The following is a 9,693-nucleotide window of genomic DNA, read 5'->3' as shown; positions in this document are numbered from 1 at the left end:
TCCTCTCTTAGTTGGTTTCATGCATCTTTGTGAACAGGGATCGTTGTCTGTACATGGAAAGAAACTTTTAGTGCATCGTTGTGTAAACATAGCCAGAGTTCATGTTGAAATATTAGTAACAAAAAAGCGTTTATTTTATAAGAGCTCAAAGAGACGTGAACCACCACCTGAAGGAGATGCTTTACAGGTGTGCTAAAAATATCAATCGGACGACGAAAGGCACGGAGTAGACTGTGTATCTGCAAAGTTTTGATCATGTTGGTGATTTAGAGGCTTTAGAAATTCATGCATCAAATATGAAACGGTAGGTGTTGTCGGGTTGACATTAAAGCAAATGGTATAGGCTTCAGTGCTCTTGAACTATCTCAGTGTGTGTTCTGTCTCATAATGATTTTAACACAGACAGGCCAATAATTAAAAAAAAGTGAAGAATGTTACATAAAGCCAGAATGTCAAGCTATTGAACAAACCTGTTTTTTAATCCCCTTGAACATCCTGTTCACCCAGCCTTTTCACTAGCAAATAAACAAAGGGGATGCAATCTATGTGTGGCGATTTCACACTATTTTTATATGAAAATAATGTAGCAAGACAAAAAAATGCGTATAGGATTGATAGATCTTCATTTTAGATATTCATTGAATAAATATTGCTTGTGGCATCATGGTACTATACAATGTTCAAGTGTTTTCTTCTGGATTTCTGCCTTTAAGGGCTTAGAGAGCTTAAGGTGAACTAAAGAAACCAGCATTTCTAGCCATATCCAGGTCCTGAAAACCACACAAAAAATCTGCTGGATCATCGCAACAATAGCAGAGATCGGCAAAAGGCCACTTAAAATCATTATTAAATCTGGACACCAAATTAAAACGGGTTTATAACTGGTTAAACTGCAGAAGTGTGTGAACAGGGATTGTCATTATTGTGTGTGTGTGTGTGTGTGTGTGTGTGTTAGTGTCTGCCAGATGATGGCACCATAAAGCAGCGAACCAGCTGCTGGGAAACTGCCTACACACATCTCTGGGGTTTTATGACCTCTCATATGCCAATAAAGCATGAAAAAATTATGGAAATAAAATTTCATCATAAAATTAGGATGTACAGTCAAACCAAAAAATATTCAGACACCAGATATAGGCACATTTTTTACATTTCTTCACTAGTGTGTGCAGGACACTAGTTATTTCTGTAAGTGAGGAGAGCATAATAAAGTAAACTGTGACATATTATACCCAAATATTATTCATACAGTGACTACCAGAAACATTTATACAAATTAGGGACCAAATATGATTCGGACACTTTGAGCTGATCATGTTTTGCTGAAGTGTGTTTTCTTTAATTGCTAATGCTCTTTTTACACACAGACTGAACAAAATGAAGCATTGCTTGGTCACTGGTTGAGCTAAACTGGTATTATCTAATTGTGTAGTTAAATTTAACAGCTGACAGATATTCAACATAATTCATGTGTGAGACAGTCTAACAGAAGGACGGACAAAACCAGTCAAATATCAACTGAGTTCTGCTCATACTGTATTTCATTACCATTTTCTAAACTATAGCGAATAAACTGATAATGTGAGAAATGTTGAAGGAGTCTGAATAAATGTTGGTTTGACTGTACGTTTGATGATCTTTTGAATTTAATTGAGTGTCTACAAATTATTTGCAGTGTTTTGGGTGAAGATTCTTGACATGTAGGTCCAAACAATATTGGACCCCATTGATTTCCATGGTATGGACATTCCATTGCATCTTCTGTGTTAAACAGAGGTATATGGTTTGGAACAACATGAGGGTGAGTAAATAATGATAGACTGTTTATTATTGGGTGAAATATTCCCTTAGCTTCAAACCCATGATTAGCGAAGTGTTTGATTGAAAGGTGAGACGGTTATTTGCCGTTGTTGGCCAACATCAGCAATCACTCAAGGTCTTCTTCGAGCGTCTTCATGCTTTTCTGTCCGTTGAATGTTGATAACATCTTCACACATCCAAATCTGTCTCGAACATTAGAAATGGACAGTAACACCCTCTGTTCCACAGGGATTCGTCCTGGGCCCGTTTGGGTTTTATCTGACAAAAAACTACATTCATTATCATTGTTATGCTGATGATCTCCAACTCTATCTTGCAATTAAACTAGGAAATAACTTATTATGCCTTGATGAAGTCAAGACCAGGGGCCTGTACCATGACGGTAGCTGAACAAACTCAGGGTTGCAGGATTAGTGTCGAGTTGACAAAACCAAACCAATCCAACCAGGCTTTATCCTGAGTTTAGGAGTTAATGTGTGACATCAGTAGCGAACAGCCAATCACATGAAACTGAGATTCATTTCTGGCGAGAGAAGCAGCGTGATTCACTTATTAAATAAAAGTATTAAAATATTAAGAATTGAAACAAATTTACACAGCGAGAAGAAAATGGCTGTCTATGAAAGAGGACGACTAAAAGAAAAAGTCTCGCTACTGTATATCAGTGCAAGTAAAAGTTGTGAAGTTAGTTTACACAGTTGATAAAGGTATAGAGAGAACTGAACGTTTAAGCTCACATGTAGTCATTTTATAGTCTAAAGCGTATTTATTAGGGGTGTGACGAGATCTCGTGTTACGAGATCTCGCGAGATTAAAACGCGACGAGATTTCTCGTCGAGGTGAAACTTTGTCTCGTGAGTTAAAAAAAAAACTTTGTCTCATGAGTTGTTGTGATGTCAGCGTGATGGAGCGTGAGGGTGAAATTTGTATTGAAGATGCCCCTGCCACTTTTAAATCATTTGTGTGCCGGGCCAATCACACACACACTCCGCACACACACACACTCACTGTCCCTCGCTCACTCACTCACTCGCGCGCACACACACACACACGCACACTCACTGTAACCGCACTCTTACTCACTCTCGCTCACACTCAACCCGTCGTGGAGGACCGTTAAAATTAAACATGCTAGTCTTTCTGTCGTGATGTCGTGAAGCATCACAGACGCGTTGTCGCCCACTATGACACACTATACGAAATGAAACGATCGAATCTTGCGTCCCGACGCCCGTTGTCCTTTACGAGTCTCCACGAAACGGATCGTGCCAAAATCGCGCTAAAATAGTGTAATCTGAACCAGGCAGGTAATAAACATTTGACCTATCACGCAAAGAACCTATTAAAGCACTAAGACATGGGAACAGTATAGCTAACATTCACATATCACAAGTCAAATCGACATCGCAATATTAAACAATGTTATCGCACATCGCAGCTTTTCCTCATATCGTGCAGCCCTGCCCAAAGGTCTCAACTGCTGCCAGAAATCGTCGACATGCTTATATTCTTGAAAAAGAACATGACCATATCTTAGGCTTATCTTAGTTAATTTATCTCTTTTTCATGCTTGAAGAAAAAAATTGTTTCTGTTTGAACTTGTAGTTTTGAGAGAGCAGTACTTTGATTATGGATACACACTTACTGTTTGCATTTAAAGTGTTATTTCAGTTATTTATATTTATTTTATTTATACTGTTTTATTTTTTTATGTTCGATTTGTGGAAAGGAGTTAGATTTATCATGTGAAATCGTACAGGGAGAAGTAGAGTTTATAGCAAAACATTTTGCAGTGTTTGCATGTCCTTTACTGCATAGAATTCATTAAAATAGAAGTAAAATAACATTCATTACAAGTTGATTTCAAAATGCACATAAATTGTTTTGCATTTTGTGATTTTCAGTTGAATAAAAGACTATTTTCCATTCATATATTTCATCATTGAGGATTTCTTAAAAATTGTGTAAAAATCTCGTCTTGTCTCGTTCTCGTGAACCCAATCTCGTGTCTCGTCTCGTCTCGTGGAGTAAGCGTCTCGTCACACCCCTAGTATTTATATTACCTTTATATATTTATTCATTTAAACTCTGCGTAATAATAATTGATGAACTAAAATTGTACATGTGTGATCGATTAAGGGTATAATAATTACATAAATAATATCTAAATCATACAAATGTATTATTCTAAATAAGCATTACTAAATGCCAGACGATTTTGTCTTTAAAATTCACTTGCTCTGTAGTGACTTTTAATTTGGAGTAGAAACAGGTGGAGTGACTTTATCGCATCAGACATGTGACACTTTGCTCACAGCTGATTGGTCCAAGTTCGGTTTGCAACCTCTCACCTGGAACATCACCTGTCCCGGATCAGGTTAGCCGAGGAGCGTGAGTCACTACACGCTAAAAACCAAACCACTTTCATGGTGCCTAAAACCCAGGGTTGGCGCAAACTAAACTGAAACATATCTGGCTATCCACCTAAACCGGCTTCATGGTATCGGCCCCAGGCTGTCAAATACATTCCTAGAAACTGAATGAAAATAAAGCTGGTGTTTTCGCTAGGTCCTGTTGCTAATAACGACTCCATTAAAAGACAGTTCGTCTCTTTAAGTAGCCTCTTTCTTTTCAATATTTCTCATTGTAAAGCACTTTGGATCTTGACGACTGACTGGACTCGCTGTTGCTTGTTGGTCGACCCCCAACTTAATAAACTAAGATTTCTTCTGCAAGAAATGCTGAGACTGTAATTCCTGCTCTGTGAAAAACTAATGAACTCTCATTACTTCACTATCCTAAAGCGAGGGTGTTTCATGAACAGTGTTCCCACTAGCACTCAGAACATGTACAATTTGCACGACCACAAACTTTTTAATTTCTTTTATTTTAAGTAACGCCCTCTTTCTTTCTTTTTTCATTCTCTGTTATTTTTAGTGACTGTTCTGTTTTTGTTTTGAGCTGGTGTTGGCGAAGTTTTCTTTAACTATTCTTTATATTTCTGTTATTCTTAATACTTATTGTTGTGTTCTAATTTTGTTGTTTCACACTGTAATCTGAATGCTCAAATAAAGCATTAAAAAACAAAAAACAAAAAGAAGAGCGTTCCCATTCGCTCCCGGTTTCATTGTTGGAATTCCTAAAAATATACAGGGCAATTTTTTCTTTTCTTTAAATGACAGAGATGTTAATCCCAGACTAAAATGCATGTTTGAACTGTTTTTAAAGTCACCCTGTGGTGTAAATCCAGCTTTTAATGTTGTTTATGTGTCTATGTGGTGTTTTTAATATGCTTTAAGACAAACCATGTGTAAATTCATAAGTCGACACCATTGCTGAGTATTTCCTCCTTAAAACTGCAGTGAACCAAAGACAGTCTCAAAAACACGCTTTGAAATCGCTGGTGTTTCTGACGTCACAAACGACCTTGTAACCAATCAGATCAACGTGTGATCGTCAACCAGTGGATCTCTGAGTTGAGTGAGTGAGTGGAGGCGGGGCTCATTTGCATATTCATAGAACCACGCATACTAAATGAGAAAAGGGAGTTGAATTACATGCAAGATATTTTAAGACATGAAGACATTTTTTTCAAGGAAAAAACTTTTAAATATGTCATTTTGGTGATCAAAGATGAGTTTTAAGGGATACAATTATTGACTACAGGGGGATTTTAAATGAAAGCAACTTGAGCTGATATATCTTAAACTAAATCAGTGCCATGGTTTTGTCTGAAGATTCACACCAGTAATGTTTTTTTTCTAAGGCATGTTAATAAAAGCTACTTAGGCTATATGTCCTAACTGAACTAACGCTTAATCCAACATGTTTCATTAAATAAATCAAATTTATCTATCTCGCAGTCACATGCTGTCCAATCCGTACTGAAATCTGCACCAAACACTAACTGAAAAATCCATTTTAGTTCAATAAATAATATAAATCTAAATAAAAATTTCTAAATATTCTTACAATTTAACATGAATTGTTAGTCAATGCAGCTAAAAACAAAACCCTACACAGTCTCTTAGCACTCTTAGTCCCACCATTGGCAAAATATACAGTGGGAGAAGCAAAAGATTTCATTCAAAGATTTCAAACAAAAAAGAAATAACCAAAAATAAATATGTAAAACTTCTAACCCGTAAAACAAAAAGCAACCGCCCAGTTCCGCGGGGAAACCGTGGACTCAGCAACCCCAGTGTCTGGTTATTCGGGCTATACATGAAAGAAATGACCATGTTGTTCTGAGGCTGGTGAGAGCAGGGTTTCCCTCATGTTGCCTCTAATGACCTCTTTAACACACTTGTTTAGTAAGATGATGACATCATATGAACTGTTTTGAGAAGCCGCTGGATTCTGTGAAACCACTAATTATACGGTGGTTTGCTTAACTATGTGTTTGCCATTCTGTCACAGTCACACACAAACATAGAAAAGAAAGAAAAACAGTCTTAGGTGAATCGATGATTGTGCCTTGGTCTGTTTTAGAAGAGGTTCCCACACTTTCACCAACGGATTTCAATTACTTATAGACGTTTGTCGAAATTGTAACGATTATACATAAACAATAGAGATCAATTGTCAATTAGGCATGTGCCGGTATCAAATTTTCATGCTGCGATTAATTGATTGAGTTTTTATCACGGTATACGGTATTATCACAATATTTTAATTGCTATAATTATTAAAGGTTAAAAATTAACAAATTAAATTAAATACAATTTAGTTTTCATTATAATAAATTATGACACAAGTAAAAATATAATACAAATGTAATATAGTGCACATATTTAGCAAAATACTCCTAGCTATTTTTTCTAGTCAACTAACGTGTTGGTCATTAAATGGCTTTCCTGAGGTAAATGTAATGTTCTGTGACATAATTGTTCACCTGCAGTTTTATTGACCTCTTTGGTTGAAAAACACTGATCAATATTATGTATGAGGCATAAATACCTTTCGGTAAGTTGTACTGTATCTTTAAATAAAAAGTAACAGAGGATCGGTTTGCTTGAACTGAGGCGCTACAGCGATCGGTCACATCACATTTACAAGCGCCAAAACGGTATTTATTGTCTGAATTTCGTAATAAAATGGACAGAACATGAGAGCTGAGAATTTTTTTCATATCAAAAGTAACCTGCTCTGTCCAGTCTGTCGGTGTCAGTGTCCTCTTTGCTCCGTGATTTTTCTCTGCGTGAGAAAATAGATGTGTGGCGCGAGAGCATGTGAAAAGTGTCGATGGCGTGATTCTCACACTGAATGCGTAGAGTTGACAGCCCTGCTTTTAGAAGGGGGATAAATCGTCGGCAGTGTTCCTCCTTCCGCCATGCTTCTCCATGTGAGGATTATTTACATTAAACTAGAGTGCCACTGCGCCGCATGCACACAGTGCTTCATGTGGGGATTGTTTACATCAGAGTGCGCACGTGTTTCGCGCAGCATATGCAGTGTTTGTTTAAGCGGTTGATGGAAAATAAGCTAATGCGCGTTCTATAAATATAAATTCTGATCTATTATTTTTCAGGTATTTTGAAGTGCCCGCGATAACAATATCGTGCATATTCATTACCGCGATTTATCGCATTACCGAATACCGGTGTTGTGCCAAATTTTGACCCCCGCCTAATTATTACCCCCCTAGTATTGGTAGATACTTTTAAAAATATCTATTTTTATAAATATAAATATTTTATAAATATAAAATATAAAAATATATATTTAAATATATATTTATATATTTTATAAAAATATAAAAATATATAAAATATAAATTTTTTATAAATATAAATATTTTATAATGTTAAATATTTTTAACATTTAAAAATTAAACTTCTACCTGCGTTTCATCGTAGCCGAAATATGCTATGACTGAGACTGACTGTCCATAAACAATCAGTGTACAGTTCTGAGAACACATTTTAACTTTCTAAGCATTTATATTCTGTATCTTTTTGAATAAAATCATAAAATGTTATGCAAGGCATCAGGCGTTTCCCGTGAAAAGATGATGTTTCCACAAGATCCACTTGTTAGGTGACTCACATCACGCCCCTGTGTGTTGCGTTGCATAAAATTAAACGATATACATAACAATAACGAATTTATGTACACAAACCTGTAGGCTACCGAAGACATGCCCCAGTTTGACGGAGATGCACTGCTCTCTCCTGAAGAGGGCGCAGAAAGCCTGTGATAAATAACTCAATCCCTGGGTTGTTGTTACGTCTAACACAAAAACTACCCAAACACTGGGTTGTTACATCTGACCCAGGAGCTGGGTAACACAAAAACTACCCCAAACACTGAACAAAAACTACCCCCCCCCCCCCCCCCCCCCCCCCAAGGCCAACCCAGGATTTGGAAACACCCTTTATGCCAACATTCTGGCTTACTTTCTTGTCCTGAATAAAATATGACTGCAGTTACTTTTATATTCAGTCCCCGTACATGCCAGAACACATTATTATAAAATGTTCCAGTATATTTGCTTGTAATTCACCGTGTTCTTGACTAGTCGTTGGCCCAGGAATGAAGAGCCTGCTCCAGCTGGCCTTTAGGGGTTTTGAAGACACCTTCTGCTGGACTAATGATCGCTGATGGTTTTTATAATACACAAAGCTGCTGGTTTATTTTTAGCTGTTGCAGAGGAAGATTCACAGATATCTGCTTCTATTTTTCTGCTCTTAATCGAAGCCAGCGCTCTCCACATCTGCCTTCCAAACGCCTTGTCCAAACTTGGTCTTGTGAAGCGAGTGACTCAGCAGAGATCTGCTTCTGCATGCACGCCTCTGTATCTTCACAATCTTTCATACTGACCCTGCTGGCACGACACTGATGACTCCAGTGGATTAACCTCCATTTATGAAGCGACTTGATCAATGCATGATAGATTATATCAGTTCAAAAGTTATTTGGCAATTATTCATTGCCAGAAACCCATCTGATATTTCCAATTTAATTATATTTTAAACCAATCAATCACTAAGTGATTAGTACAAAACGTCTCAGTATGACGTACCAACACAATCCACGGTATTTTTAGCATGATCCAACTTGTGTTTGTGCAAAACTGATATAGACTCACAGATATATAGCCACAATATTAACCACTGTGTATTTCAGGCAATGGCAACATCCCTCGCTGTGGTCCGAGATTGTGTGGGATAGCGGAAAAGTCAGAGAAGGAAAGGAATGTGAGGAGCAGGACCAGTTCTGGTTGTGATTAGGAGAGCGTGAGCGTGAGCCGTGCATCAGAACTGCAGTTTGACCTCGACAGCTGAAATCACAAACCCTTCTCATTTACATGCACACTTCTCAGCTGGGGGAAACTCCTACAAGAACACATGCTCATCTAAACCGTGGAAACCGAGGAGCTTTGAAGAAGCAAGCCAGATGCGGTGAAAGACTTTAATGTTGGTCACTTTTGTAGAGCGTGTCTGATGAGCAAAAGCTCACAGGCTTGTTGTGACAGCAAATGGTAATATGGCACCAGTATTTTACATGTTAATTTATGTAACAATCTCTCCAGCCCTGATCAAACTCCCCGCCTGGAGCTTTCTAGAGATCCTGAAGACCTCGATGAGCTTGTTCAGGTGTGTTTGATTAAGGCTGGAAGGAAAATGGATCTGCACTCATGCTCTTTCATGGGAACCTCTTCAGATCTGCCAACCCTTGGTTTGTGATTCCTAACTTCCATGACTTTCTTACTTCTGTGGACCTGCTTTAGTCCAGTGATGCCCAATCCTGCTTCTGGAGGAAGAGTTAATGAAGGCCTTCTGAAGCAAAACCATGAGTTTGTGTAAGAAAAATATTCATATTTAACACTTTGCAAAGTAAAATTCCAGCTTCCAGCCAAACAAACATACT

The sequence above is a fragment of the Abramis brama genome (assembly GCF_963993115.1).
Source record: "Abramis brama genome assembly, chromosome: 15".
Taxonomy (NCBI): Eukaryota; Metazoa; Chordata; class Actinopteri; order Cypriniformes; family Leuciscidae; genus Abramis; species Abramis brama.
This window is presented reverse-complemented; position numbering follows the sequence as displayed.